The 16,175-nt window shown below is 40.9% G+C and overlaps 1 protein-coding gene across 2 annotated transcripts in view; it reads right to left on the reverse strand.

Annotated features, from left to right (window-relative positions):
- The window catches only part of CDH13 (cadherin 13), a 684,692-nt gene that overhangs the window by 286,846 nt on the left and 381,671 nt on the right, over positions 1-16,175 (reverse strand). The gene's annotated exons all lie outside the window — the stretch shown is intronic.

Genomic DNA, 16,175 nt, shown 5'->3' on the forward strand with positions numbered 1-16,175 from the left:
TGGTTTGGTCAGTCTTGGATTAAGTGAATTGGTTTAACTCCTCGTTAAACACCACTACCCTTCCATAGCTTTCATTAGCCTTGTTTGCACCTGATGCTAAACCAGGGTTTATTAAATCATGTTGTAATATTATGCATGAAGCCAGCCCAGCGCCTTAACTACAGCTAAGGACTATGGTTAAAGTTCACTTATTATTCAAGGTTTGTAGCTAGTTTATAAGCTATGGTTAATGTTAACCGTAGTCTAGTATTACATGTGAACCTGGACCTCCTCCTTAACTGTATTAAGGGAGCCATTGCTGACCCAATCCTACAGAACTGTGTCTAAAAAGCAGTGAAAAATTAAAACTGTTATCAAAGCTCAGCTGCTGTGCAATGTTATAAACCAAGGCTTAAGTGACTGTCTACCAGACACTTCAGCTTTAACTATGGTTGATTAACATTAACCATGGTTTATCATTATGAGCAAAATAGGTTGTTCTAAACGTAAGGCACATGGCAAATATATAATGCACATGTTCTCATTTTTAGATCTTCATACTCTGTAAATATTTTCATAATGTTATCGTGTTTCACTCCTATGAACTCTCAAGTTTAAAAACAAGTTGCAGGCTAAGCAATACATTTGAACACCTCTTGATCGGGGTCTTCAAGAAAGATACAGCATTATGAATCTAATAAAACTTGTGTTGAGAGCAATTTCTCTGGGCATTAGCAGTCATGCTCTACCTCCAAGTATGGGAGGACTCAAGTATCACCGTAAGCAACACTCCAGAGGAGAGAGCTGGCACAGTAGTAAATTGTTAAAAACATTTCATTTTATTGCTGCTGTCGGCCAGTTCTTCTCATTGTAAATCAATGAGAGCTTTATTTCTGATTGAGCAGAGAACAGGTTTAGGCATTCATCAATACCGTAACTGAGTAAAACTTTTAAAAAAATTCTACCGCTGACAAAGCACTGAGGGTAGACAAAAGAAACAGTACTTAAAGAGAGAAATTGGGACACTTTCCATGATTAGAAGAACCCGATTCAGCACAGGAGACACAAAGGAGGAAATTGAATAGAGGAAAATGGACTACAACATTGAAGAGATGGATGAGTAGCTAAATTTTAACTTGAACTTATATAGCAGTCCACTACCTGGATGTTGTTTGCCCTATTTACATGTCACGAAAGCAGGCATGGTGTCAGACTTCCACTACAGCCCTATGTGTATTCAAAAGTGAGCCCCATTCGGTTCAACAAAACTTCGTCCAAGGCAAATAGGAATAGCATTGCAGCCTTTCTAGTGGGTATCAGATATTCAGAACATAGCCAGTACCATAGTTTAGTTTTGAACCCCAACCTGAGAGAAAGTCAGGAAATAAATACATCAAATAATAACAATAATAACAAGATAAACTGTGGAATTAACCACCACAAGTGTTAGCAAGGGCCCCCAACTCATATGGCTGTAAAATATGACTACTGGGCATGATGGCCATGTTCTCCACCTACTGTCAGAGGAAGCATGCCTCTGAATACCAGTTGCTGAGAATCCCATGTGGGGAGGGTTGCTGTGCTCAGATCCTCCTTATAGGCTGTCGTTAGGCATCTGGTTGACCACTGTGAGAAGAGAATGATGGATGGGCCATTGGCCTGATCCAGCACGGCGCTTCATATGTTCTTATGAGATATCAGCAGCCTTTGAACTCATTCTTAAAACTAAGGTTACCACACATTCACACTTACTTAGACATCTGAGGAAGGGTCAAGGATAGTATCTTCCTAGCTGAAGCCTGCAGGTTATATCTTCCCAACAGGATCACTGGCATGCTGCTCCCTGAATACATGAATCTACAGCTCTGATTTGTTACAGATATTGCTCCACTGGAGCCAGGGTTTCAATCCATCTCTTAAGAAACCCCACTTCTCCTTCTTTCTTTTTCTTCTGCATAAAACATGAAGATCAAAGTTTATTTAGTCATTCTCTTTAGTGTCGGAACTGAATTCCCCACCTCATGCCTCGTGTCCCGTGTGTGGGTTCAGCAAGAGCTCAGCATATTAATGAGGTTAACTTACAAAGCTTAATGCTGTTAGCTTTGATATAAAAGGAAGGATTGGACTGGGGCATTTCACAGAGCCCTTCTTCAGTAAGCAATTTCATGTGGCCATAAAAGTTCAATTTCAGTGGAGGGGAAAGGGATACTGTAGATCAGTAGACAAAAGACAATTCAATGGGACAAGCTGAGCAGAGTGGAGAAACCACTGAGAATTACTATTGTGTTACAAGACAAAAGAAACTGGGCTGTGTTCGTCTGATCTGAAATCATGGGGGAGGAAGAGAGAAAGAGAGAAGAGAAAGAGAGAGCACTAAGTTTAAGCCCTTCTGTGTCACAGAATATTAAGAGCTGGTGGTAGCTTACCCCTGTGGCAATGGTTTACATCAGAACACAGGAAGCTGCTTTAAGCTGATCCAGATCGTTGGTCCACCTAGCTCAGTATTGTCTACATTGACTGGCTGTAACTGTCCAGATATTACAGTGATCTAAGGGGCAGGGACACAGCACACAGGCCTCAGGTTCAATCCCTGGCATCTCCAATCTGAGCTAGGAGAGACCTCTGTCTGAAACTCCGGAAAGCCAGTGCTGACCAGTGTAGACCATTTTGAGCTAGATGGACATGCAACCTGACTCAGTATCAGACAACTTACAATATCCCTATATCAGATATTGAAACTTGGGACATTCTGTATGCAAAGCACCCTTCCCTTTGCCCCACTAATTTTAAGCCTGGATTGCAAAATGGATTTCCAGAACAACACTGAGTTTGCTTGTTGACACCAATATTCCAGGAGACTCTGTTGCTCTGATACATCTAACTTGAATTATCCTAGACATTGAAGCTAGATGTATCATGCAGTATTAGTGGTTTGACCCAAAGAAAGGATAATGTGGAAGGGTCATAGCTGTAGGTGCAGCTGGTAAAGATTCCTCTCTGAAACTCTGGAGAATCACTACCAGGTAAAGTGGACAACATTAAGTTAGATGCAATATGGGGGTGGGGGAGGGAGGGAGACCACAGTCTGATTCTATGTAAGACAACCTCATATGTTCCTATGCCTCAACTGCAAAAAATAATGGTTCACATTATATTTATGATGCAAAATGAACATATTTTAACTCTTTTTCTTATATTCTCATGTGCCACATGTACATCTTTGTATGGTTTAGACCAGGTATTAGGGCCTGCAGACTTCTGATTAGTTACATATTTTAGTAAGCCACCCTTCATATAAATCCCAGGATGAGTAACAACAGTACTAAAAAGGTAAAGGGACCCCTGACCATTAGGTCCAGTCGTGGCCGACTCTGGGGTTGCGGCGCTCATCTCGCTTTATTGGCCGAGGGAGCCGCCATTTGTCCACATACAGCTTCTGGGTCATATGGCCAGCATGACTAAGCCGCTTCTGGCGAACCACAGCAGCGCACGGAAACGCTGTTTACCTTCCCACCTATTTATCTACTTGCACTTTGACGTGCTTTCAAACTGCTAGGTTGGCAGGAGCAGGGACCGAGCAATGGGAGCTCACCCCATTGCGGGGATCTGAACTGCCGACCTTCTGATCGGCAAGTCCTAGGCTCTGTGGTTTAACCCACAGCGCCACCCGCGTCCCAACAACAGGACTAAGACCAACAATAAAATATAATGCAAGGAATCAGTATCTAATAAAACTATTAAAACCATCAACAATGAGAAACAGCAGCAGATCAATAAAAATACAACTCTATTTTGTTTCACCACCCGATATATTTTAGATGGTAGTGGAACGATGTGATGCCTCTCACACTATGAAGGCATAGGTAAACTAATGCAGGGAGAGGAATTATTTCAAGTAGCTAGACTCCAAGTTTTCTTTGGTCTTGTGGATCAATTCTAAGACCATGGACTTAGCTCATAAACAGATCAGGAACTAATTTAGCTGGAGGACAACCCCTGTCATCCCTGGCCATTGGCCATATTGGCTGGGCCTGATGGGTTTTTGGGCAAAGTTTGCTCCCTTCCACATCACTGTCTCTATGTAGAATTGTCAGGGCTTCACTCCAGGTCGTCAAAAGCAAACTGATCAATGTAGCAGGGAACTGGAGTTAAGGAGCCAATGGCTTGAAAATAGATTCTAGGACATCAATGCTTTAAACAAACAAAAAAGAACGAAAGAAAAAAGAAAGAAAGAAAGAAAGAAAGAAAGAAAGAAAGAAAGAAAGAAGGAAGGAAGGAAGGAAGGAAGGAAGGAAAGAAAGAAAGAAAGAAAGAAAGAAAGAAAGAAAGAAAGAAAGAAAGAAAGAAATCCTCAGAACTGACTATCAACACAAACACACACCAGGCATTCTGCCAAACAGCTCTTAACACAAGGAAGAATCAACTAATATTTAGCCAAAATCTGCTTCCCTGAAATTCCCACCTATTATTTCTAGCTGTCCTGTCCTTGAGAACATTGCATCACATTGTAGCTAGTGAGCAGGGGGGCAGGGGAACATTATATACTACAGTTCGTCCCAGTAACATCTAGTACTTCAAAACCCGAGAGAAATTATCTGCCCCAATATGTGAAGCCAAATAAAACAATGTATTTTATCATGACATGTATCATGACAACATAAAATTTTCACTCAATGAAAGTTGGGAAACTAACAACAAAACTATCCTTTGTGGACCTGTGTGTTCCAGACTCATTGCATTACAGAAAGATGGAAATCCAAGTGTTTCACCATAATAGAACACCCTTATGTAAAAGTATAAAGGGGGGAAAACATAAATCATAACAAATTGAAAGCAGGGACATTTTTACCCTTTGAAACCCTTTGAAATTAGACCCAAATTCTTAGAGAAAATAAGAGGGAAGGTAGCAAGGGGGAACGTATATGGCATTTATTACCCAAAGCCATAATGTAACAGTAACCAATATATTCTGGAAACAGCTGCAAAAACCGAAGAAAAATCCTACGGGGGTTGGTAAAACATGATATTATAAATTACCGTACACCACATAATAGTCATGCTTCTAATAAAAGACTATTATTCTTGGTAGTACTAACTGACAGTTAATTTTCACTAAGAATTTATTAGAGAACTTCCTTACAATTATGTGGGGGGGAACAATAGTAGTCAAACAATTGGAGAGCAAGAGATAACCATGAGAGTAGAATTCAAGGGAGCACCCCCTACGCAGAATGCTGGTTGATAGCAATTTCCCACCCCAGAACTCATAAAGAAATAATGGACTTTTATGGTCTTTGGTGGCAACTTATGTCATCTCCCTGACAGTTACTTCCATTTCTTGCATTTTTAAAATGGGCATTAATAAGCTGCCATGCAGGAAACAGGAAGAACCTGAGAAATGTGCATTTACTTCTTTATTTTTCACCCCAGTCCTGAAGACTTTACAGTACTTAACTCGTAGAAAAATCAAGGTATGGATCTGCCAAGATGGTCTGCCCTCTTTCATAAGTAGCAAAGGGTTTATCTGTCATTTTCAGTTTCTCAGTCTTAAATTCAGTTTTCCACATGTCCACATCAGTTTGCTCTTTTTTTTAAAAAAGATCCTCATGAAAATTCACCACCATTTTGCTACAAATTTCTTGTTATATACATGTTTGTATGCAATTTTGTATATTATACCCATTTTTATTTTTTGCAGAGCAATGTTCCCTCCTATAATGCATAATATCTGTTTGTTGTTTTCACCATTATTATGCAGTTTTATGCACACTTTGCCTGAATACACATATTTTTGTACATATTACTTGGTTGAATAACTGCATTGCAAAATTCTGAGAAGTGTCAATACGTCTGTGAAGGTATAATTGAAATGCATTATAAGAGTAAATGGCAAATAATAATAATAAATAAATAAATAAATAAGTTCCTTGGCAGAGCTGCATTTAAAAATGTGCTGTATATTTTAGGGGGGAAAGCTGATGAATTTCCAGCAAGACTTAAAATAAAAATAATTTCAAACTGATGCAGAAATGTAAATAATTTATCTTAAGATGGGAGGCAAGCAAGCGGAATAGAAACAGAGAGAAACTGAAATCAACAGGTTTTTCCAACTCTAGGCAGAGCAGTCCCTCTATCCAACCCTACCAGCTTCTCTGCATCATCCCAAAAGCATAGACCTCTCCTTTCACCCATTGAAGCTATGGGCAAGTGAATTTGCTGCTTGCAGAGAGCTGTGAAGCTGTGCATTCTCAGGCTAGGGGGGGAACAAGCCAGCCCTGCTGCTGTCATGAGGCCCAACATTGGGCCAAATCTGGGCCTCATTGCTCCACCAGCTCAGTCACCTGCCTCCTCTTCCTCCCCTGCCACCATGCAGCAGGGGCAGTTAGGCTTACAGCCCGAGTCATCAGGCTGATGCTGCAAATTAAGACTGCCAAATCTGGATCCACCAAAGGCAACGGGGAACTCAAAAGCAACTTCTCAGAACATGTTATACTGGTTTTAATTAAATGTTGTTGTCCCCTTCTCTCTGTAATAAAGCTCATTACAATAGATTATTGCCCCGCTGTGTGATCATATATAAAGAAACAGCAGTATATCTCACTGGTATATTATGGAAATTAAAATTCCTGATGCTACCATAGTAATTAATTTCCACAGGGAAGCTGGGTTAGTTTAGTAACAAGATTAATGAAAAATGTTGCCCGAGATAACGGCAATTCTGAAAGGGGGAGGGGCACCTCATTTCCCCACTTCCTCAGAAATGTGCAAAGGTTTGGAAGGAGTGCGTGTCCCATAAAGCAAAAACATTGCACCCCACCCCTACCCACATGTGTTGTATAAAACAGTGGATTGAAAAATACAGAATATTAGTTAATTTAATTGTGAACTACAAACACCTTCTTCTCCTGCAAAATGGAAGTCTTTTCAATGACATCAATTTGGGGCACCCAATGTGACGTGGTAGGGGTTCATGACAGAGTAACTGATTTGCATGCAGAAAGTCCTGGGTTCGATTCCTGGCATCTCCAGGTAGGGATGGAAGCATTCCCTGCCTGAAAACCTAAAGACCTACTGCCAGTGAGTGTAGGAAATACTGAATTAAAAGTAAAATAAAATAAAGCAGCAGTCTGTCCCTGAGAGACTTAATATCAGTTGAGTAAAGTACTTAAGACCATTAGGAAAACCAAAATTAATGTTGTAATTCAGAGAAGGAGTACTGTGTTTGTTATACTGTGTCTGTATTTGTTATATAGACCCTTTCAGGGTCCTCCAGGCCTTTGACAACATGAAATTTATGAGTCATTTTTCCAGCTAATGCTAAACCCCATATACTTTTATACCATAGTGAACGTCACAAGTGCTGTAAGGTTTTCCATTGTGAGGCATCCATGTCAAGAGTTCCTGATAGCTGCGAGTTTTCAGGTGATGGTCCCAGAGATTCAGTAAACAAGATCTTGTTTTTCAGTTCTTTTTATTGTATAGATTTGTTTTACTTCAATAAAATCTTTTTAAAAAACTTTTACCATTTATTTTTTTAAAACTAGATGAAGCAATGGTCTGACTCAGATAAGGCAGCTTCCTGTGTCTCTATGTTTCGTTTCGTTTCCTGAAGGAGAATTTGAATGGACATATGAAGCTATTTCCACTGAAACAGATGACTGGCCCATCTAGCTAGTCCATCCTTAACTGCTACACCTGGCAGTGGCTTTTCCAGGGAACTCGGGCAGACACCAGCAACCAGAGATCCTTTTAACTGGAGCTACAGGGTGCATCATACATGCATGAACTTCATTGGTTCCTTGTTATTTTATCTGTGACCTACATCTGTCCCTTCTAATCAGTGCTAAAAATATTTTAAAAAACATACACTGCTCAAGTGATATGATAGGGGGAAAGACAAAATGTTTCCCCTCACACCCATAAAGAAGACTTAAGACACTGTAGTCAATGTTTAAAAAGTTTATATTTATTAAAAAGTAACAAATTAGAGGATCTGCCAAATTACAGATGGGGGCGGGGGGAATTGCTTACATAACAAGGGAAGCATCCTTCACTCCCTAGACATGGAAACTAGCAGACTATGTGTTCCCCAGCCAAGGATGGGGAGAAAACCTCTCTCCTTGCTAAGGAGCCACTGTCCAATGTTCAACGTGATGCATAGGCCAGTTCCCAAGGGAACTCCCACTTACTACCTAGTCTCTGGCTCTGAGTGATTGATCACCCCCAGAATGCCCCTGGATTGCAGTAAATTCAGATCTTACATTTCCATACCTGCCCAAACTGAATGTCAATCAGCCAAATAATGCCAACTCAAGAGAATATGTTCTACAGTGTGAAGTAGGCAGAAACAGGAAGTCCCAAGAGCCAACCAGGGAATTCCTACTCAGCCCCCAAAAATACAACTAGCTGAAGCCCACACTATATAGGGGGAAAGTAGGGTGCTGCAAAATGAAATGCAGTACAGTGGTGCCCTGCAAGACGAATGCCTCGCAAGACGAAAAACCCGCTAGACGAAAGGGTTTTCCGTTTTTCAAGGCGCTTCGCAAGACGAATTTCCCTATGGGCTTGCTTCGCAAGACAAAAACGTCTTGCGAGTCTTGCGAGTTTTTCCCCTTTCCCCCCCTTTTTCTAAGCCGCTAAGCCGCTAATAGCCGCTTAACCGCTAAGCCGCTAAGCCGCTAATAGCCGCTAAGCCGCTAATAGCGCTAATCCGCTAAGCTGCTAATAGGGATGCTTCGCAAGATGAAAAAACCGCTAGACGAAGAGACTCGCGGAACGGATTATTTTCGTCTTGCGAGGCACCACTGTATAGAAATTGTTTTTGATAATAATGTGCTGCATGTGTATGCAAACACCCACCCACCACCCACTGTAGTTCATCCAAAAGTTCTGCAAGAGATAAATGATGGCAGCAGCCTGTTTCATTATTCCCATTGATCTATGGTTATTTAAAAGAAAGACATAGTTTAATTCCCTCTGAAAATGGGGAAGTGGAAGACCAGCTAAACAATTTAGATGCCTGTGATCTAATCTCTGTCAAAGGCATGAATCTTGGCTCTGGCTGTGTTCTCACCACTGCCGCATCCTTGAACTGCATATATTCTGTTGACTTTGCCTTGCACAAAGCACATCAACACAATTAATGCCCTTTTCCAGTGTAAAACATTTGCAAAGTTAAATAATGCCAATGGCGGTGGTTAGTAGTACATTCTCCCACCTTGAAATGCATCTCCTGTCTTCTAAAATAAATTACATTTTGTCTGTATATATGGAACAGAATTAGGTGTGGGGGTAGTGGTGAAGAAGCAGTCACAGCTTATTTCCATTTTTTACATCTTTGCTAAAATGCATAACATTACCAGAGGACATGAAAAAGTTTTCTCCATCGTCTTCTTTTTTTGCCAACTATGTTGTTGACGGAATGAACATTTCCTTCAGAAGCCTGGCTGCATCCCCACCCTGTCCACCACTTTTGGGGTTGATGTTAATTCCAAGTTTCCTAGGAAATATTCCCTGCTTACCCTGTTAATGGTATTTTTATTATTCAGAATTCAACTGATCAATTTCCTAACCTTGCCAACCTGGATTTAGGAGTTAAGTTGCCTCTTAGATTTCAGTTCAGGTAGCTCAGTCAATGAGAGGCTGGGGAAATTACATAGACGCTTGCATCCAGAACTTCAAAGCATGTTCTACACATAGTAAGCACTGTATTGATCAATAGCTACTGCTCAAGAAAAACAATGAGGCCCAGAGGCATGCCCTTGAATTTCTCAATTCTGTTAGTGGCATGTTTTCTCCTAAACTTACTGCATTCCTCCCACACCCTCCCACAATTTTGTAGGGACCCATCATATTTTAATACCCAGATTAATGGTTGCTATTAAAAACATGTTAACTGTGAAAACAATGGCACATCTATCACTGCTCTCCCTTCACCCCCTCAGCATATTGACACATTGTTTAGGCTATTAAGTGGGCACACGTGTTTTTTCTCTCTGCTTAGGTGTTACAGCAATTTACTCCATTGTTCAAAGAAGAGTGCCCAGGAATTAAATGACTGGATAATCAGTTTGCAGGGTGAAGAAGTCTCTGTACAGAACAGATTGCAGTTTAATGTTCTGCTAGTAGTTCCATGCATCAATAAGCTCACCGTGTCACTATGTAAGTTGCCAAGTCTAGCTTCTCAAACATGTGTATTTACAGAAAGAGGAATGCAGGCTCAGCTAGTCACTACTTTCAAACAAACTCCAGGCCAGCTCTGGACAGATATAAACAGGGGTCTCCTGTGCAAGGTGTTCTGGCATTCCCCTTTCTGACCTGCAGATCTTGCAGCATGCAAGGCATGGCCACTGCCATACACCTCCCAAGGTATTCCAGCACGGGAGGGAGCAATTCAGATTCCATAAGCTTGAATCTGTATTCTGTTGCACCACCTCACTGTATTAGAAAGCATTTTGAGAATGTACATTAGTCACATTAGGAAGGGCTACAGAAGGGACCAGGTTGAATCCCCAGCATCTCAAGGTAGGGCTGGGAGAGAACACTGCCTGGAATTCTGATGAGTTGCCACCAGTCAGTTCACAATATAAAAATTCAAAATACATAAATACATAATAAATGTTTTATAAATAATAAAACAAAGACAAATCAATAAACCTCCATCCCACAAACAAATTAAAAAAGCCATTGAATGTTAATCAGCTGAATGCCTGGTTGAAGAGAAACATTTTCACCTGGTGCCTATATATAATGAAGGTGCCAGGCGAGTCTCACTGAGGAAAGCATTCTGCAAATGGGGAGCCACTGCAGAAAAGGCCAATTCTCCAGTTGCCACCCTCCAGACCTCTCTTGCATGAAGGGCCTCACATGATGATCTCAGAGTCCAGGTAGGTTAATATGGAGAGGCTGTTTTTGAGGTATTGCAGTCCTGAGCCATTTAAGGCTTTATATGTCAAAAACCAGCACTTTGCATTGGATCTGGAAACTAATTGGCAGCCAGTGCAGTCAGGCCAAGATTGGTGTAATATACTCAGATCATCTTGCGCTGATGAACAACCTGGCTGCCGGGGCTGTTATAACTTTGTGCCTGAAGCTGAATCTTTGTGGTTAGAGTGGTACCTCTGGTTGCGAACAGGATCCATTCTGGAGCACCGTTTGCAACATGCGCAGAATGCAACCCGCGTCTCTGGGTCGCGAATCGCCGCTTCTGTGCATGCGTGTGACATCATTTTGAGCACCTGTGCATGCGCGAGCAGCGAAACCCTCAAGTACCTTTTAACCCTCAAGATTCCTTTTAAACTAGAAGTAGTAAAATATGCTAAGGAGCATGGAAACAGAGCAGCAGAGAGACATTTTGGGCCACCTCCAACAGAAAGAATGATAAGAGATTGGAGGAAACAGGAGGATCAGCTGCAAAAAGCAGATAAAAATAAGCACACTTTTCGTGGACATGCTGCAAAGTGGCCACAGTTGGACGTGGCCATGAAAGAATGGATCACACGTCACCGCAATAATGGCTTCACAGTCTCCACAAAAATGATAATATATGAAGCCAAACGCATTGCTTTAGAGAAAGGCATTCATGATTTTACTGGCTCACCATCATGGTGCTACAGATTTATGAAGCGATGTGGCCTTGCTATGCGCACAAAAACTAGAATTGCACAAAAAATGCCAGAAGAATATGAATCTAAGATTCTGTCTTTTCATAAATTTGTAATTGATGCTAGGAAGAGAAATGGATTTGAAATTGGCCAGATTGGGAATATGGATGAAGTCCCGCTAACCTTTGATGTGCCATCTAATAGGACTGTTGATCTGAAAGGTGCCAAAACTATTGCTGTGAAAACCTCCGGACATGAGAAAACCCATTACACGGTTGTGTTGTCTTGCTGTGCAGACGGCACCAAATTGCCACCCATGTTAATTTTCAAAAGGAAAACATTTCCAAAAGAAGTGATTCCACGAGGAATTGTTGTACATGTTCATGAGAAAGGATGGATGGACGAAAATGGAATGAGAGTATGGGTTGAAAAAGTGTGGTCCAAACGTCCTGGAGGGCTTTTGAAAAAACCTGCCTTATTAGTACTGGACCAGTTTAGAGCACATATTAGCGAAACTACAAAAAAGTGCTTTAAAGAAGCGAAGACTCATCTAGCTGTAATTCCTGGAGGTCTTACCAGCCAGTTGCAACCTCTCGATGTTTCCATCAACAAGCCATTTAAGGTCTTTATGCGAGAAGAGTGGAACAAATGGATGGCTGCTGGTAATCATGATCTGACACCTACAGGACGAATGAAGAGGCCCACTATCACTCAAGTTTGTGAATGGGTGAAAACATCATGGCACTTGGTGAAGGAGGAAATCGTTGCACAGTCATTCAAAAAATGTGGCATTAGCAATGGTTTGGATGCAAAAGAAGATGAGATTTTATATGAAGATGGCGAAGAAAGTGATGCCAGTGATTGTGAGCAGCTGAGCTTCATAGATTCAGACTCTAGCACTGATGAGTTCTTGGGGTTCACAGAAGACTAGAAGAGTACTCGAACCTAAAATTCTCTCTTCATTTGTTAATGACAGTGATGATGGTTCTTAATGCCACTGTTGACTGCTGTTCACTTTACATGGTTGTAATATGATTCTGATATACCGGTTGTTTATTAAATAGTTTAGTACAACATTTGATTCAGAATATTTTTTTTCTTGTTTTCCTCCTCTAAAAACTATGTGCGTGTTATGGTCAGGTGCGTGTTATAGAGCGAAAAATACGGTAACCCTTTCCAGTACTTCCGGGTCGCCATGGGACGAAGCAAATGTAACAAGAGGTATGACTGTACTTTGCTTCAGTAAAGATCCCTTTGTGTAACATGTGTGACTTGACAAAACTTTTCAGAGAGAAGGTGGTTTTGCACAAAGATCTGAATATAAACCAATCCTAACATCAGAAATCACAATTTAAGAAACACCCAGGTTACATCCTTAATATGTGTGTTAAAACTACAACTGTGGGGAACTGCTTCTCACTTAATAAACAAGGATGGCAGAACAGGATGCACTGGATTTTAACAATGTTCTTCCACACAGGCCTGTGGGCTGTCTCTGTGGCTGTCCATATAAAGTTGGAGCTCTATTTTCCCTCGAATATAGTTACATTTCAATTTCTGCAACAGTTTGTACAGAAGAGTTGCCAGCTACCATTTAACCTTCTCATTTACCCATTCTCTTTATGTACTCAATCCATTTTCTTCAGTGATTGCTATGTATTTTACTCTGGTTGTTTGCATCCTGTGACAATCATTTTAAGACTCAACCACTGATCTAAATGCATTAGCTCTTAAAGCCATATCCAGGGCTCTCTACCCCCCTTTTTCTGTCTCGCTTCAGCAAAACCCAGCTTCCTGGTGGAACTCATATGCAGTGACAAAATAGGGGAGGATACATGTTTTTGTTGGCACAAGTTATGTAATACTGGGAAGAATGGGGGGAAAATGTGTGCAGTTCACATTTTCATGCAGACCTACCCAATTCACAGTTTTTGGACTAATAAGTAAACCGGAATACCTCTATTCTTTGAAATTCACACATTGAATTATGTGAGACAGTTCCCCAACCAAACCATTTACACAAAATTGAACAGGTTAGTGACAATACTGTATAAAACTACAATATACTGGGGGAAATCGCTTGCAGAAATGCAAATATTAAGCCAAATGATACAAATAAAAGCAAAAAAGACTACATATTGTGAGAAATTAACACAAAAAGTCACAATTTTTGTGCAGATTTTTAAAAAGAAAATTTTGTTTAACAGATGTGGAAATGGAGCATGGAAATTGAACACTGGCATGCATGGGCTTTCAAGCCTCAGAGGGATATTTCTTTTGCAGGTAGAAAGTAAAATACCTCTTTCGCCTTGCAACAGATGAGAAAACAGCAAGAGGATTTATTATATTACATAACCAAATGTGACAGAGAACATGAAAGCACACCAAGGCCCATTTAATGATGTAGAAAGATCTGATGCATTTTTTGAAGTTAAATGGGACTGGACCTCCTCTGATCTGGATGGTAGCTTTTCAGAAGGAAAAGTGTGCTGTGAGTCTAATACCTTACAATAATAATTTAGGTAGCTGTTTTGCTAAAATCCAGCTTTTGCTTAAATAATCCTTTTTGCCATGCAAAAGTATTCTTCTGTGACATTTACTGGATTACATATTTTGATGCCTGTACATAAAATGATTTAACAAGACCCCACACCACAAAAGTAAGGTACATGACAATCACATGTTGCAAAGTTCTGTGTTCTACAGATGCACATGTGAGGAACTGGGTATCCTGCTTCCCACCCAAAACACAATACTGGGCATGTCTCAAGGTGATGTATGATGTAAACAGAAAAAAGTGAAACATACAAATATGAAAACTGCAGATAAGTTTAAAACTAAAACAATAAAAAATAGACAAGGACCTATTATTTCAGCTGGGAAAGCCTGTTGGAACAAGAATATCTTCTGGAAGTGCAGATAGTAGGTGCCTGTCCAATTTTGAAAGGGATGCTGTTCCACAGAACAGGAACGGCAACATAGGCAGATATTTGGGGGATTAGACCAAACATACATCAAGTCCAGCATCCAGCTTAACCCAGTAGACAGCCGCTTATATCCAGAAAGCCCACAAGCATGTCACAAAGATAAAAACCATCAACACCCTTATATGTCCCCCAGGGACTGGTGTTCAGAGGTATGTATACTGTTTTCTTTGAACACTACAGTCCCATTTAATTGTTATACGGAATGAACATTCTGCTGGATCAGTGTGCAGGAGATGTATAAAGGCAAATTCTGCCCTAGGGATCATTAGGAAATGAAGTGAAAATGAAAATGAAACTGCTGACATCATAATGCCATTCTATAAATCTATGGAGCAACCACATTGCATATACTGTGCACAGTTTTGGCCAACTCGCCTCATAAAGGATATTGTAGTGTCAGAAAAGTTTCAGAAAAGGATAACCCAAATCATCAAGGGGATGGAGTGACTTTCCTTTGAAGAAAGGTTGCAATGTTTGGGATGTTTTAGTTTAGAGAAAAGGTAAGAGTAATATAAACGAAGCTGGGTGTTGGAAGATTCAATACAGAAAAAAGAAAGTGCTTCTTCATAGGTAAAGGTAAAGGACCCCTGGATGGTTAAGTCCGGTCAAAGGTAACTATGGGGTGTGGTGCTCATCTCGCTTTCAGGCCAAGGGATCCGGTCTTTGTTCACAGACAGCTTTCCAGGTCATGTGGCCAGCATGATTAAACCGCTTCTTGCACAGTGGAACAGAGAGCACAGAAATGCTGTTTACTTCTTCATACAGTGCATTCAGCTACGGAACTTGCTCCCACAGGAGACTGTGTAACCAACCTGGATGGCTTTAAAAGAGGACTGCACAAATTCATGGATGATAAGGATGACGTGCTCTGCATTATGACTAGTCATGCTTCTGAATACCAGTTGCTGGAAGCCACAGGAGAAGAGAGGGCTCTTGTGCTTGGGTTCTGCTTGAGGCTGTCCTATGCTGGCTTGGATGGGCCATTGACCTGATTCAGCAAGGCTCTTCCTATGTGTTTATATCATTATCAAACCCAAAATACTGGTTCAGAACAATGCCAGAGCTCAGTGACAGAATATATACTTTGCAGGCATGCAAAATGCCTGAAGCTCAGAGAACAGGTTGCTAGACTAGATGGGCCTTTGGTCTGATTCAGCAGGGCCATTCTTACATTCTCTTTTGAAGGCAATAGCACTCTCCCACTTTGTCCCTCTTAAAACTGGCATGCATTTACTTACCAAAGGGATCCCAAGCTTCTCCTGAAACACACTAATTTGTGGGGCCTATATGACAACAAAATACTCTGATCAGAAGCTTGAGACTTGTCAGCTCTAAAAGCTCCAGAGTCAGAATTAGGCGGTGGGGAGCCAGCCTTTTGGAGCACTCCAGCTTTTAAGGAGATAATAGCAGCCAGTCACAAATCTTTTATGTAGCTGCTTTCAGAGCACAAATACTTTGAAACCAAACACAATCGGAAACTGACACTTTGCAGGCATAAGACGTCGGGGCAAGGTAGGTGGGTGGGGAGAAGTTTGATAATGCCACTCAGCCAGCATCATGAAAATTGGAATCCTGACAAAATTTACCTAGGCAATTCCCCCTTTAT

The sequence above is a fragment of the Podarcis erhardii genome (genome assembly GCF_964252035.2).
Source record: "Podarcis erhardii genome assembly, chromosome: 7".
NCBI classification, from domain to species: Eukaryota; Metazoa; Chordata; class Lepidosauria; order Squamata; family Lacertidae; genus Podarcis; species Podarcis erhardii.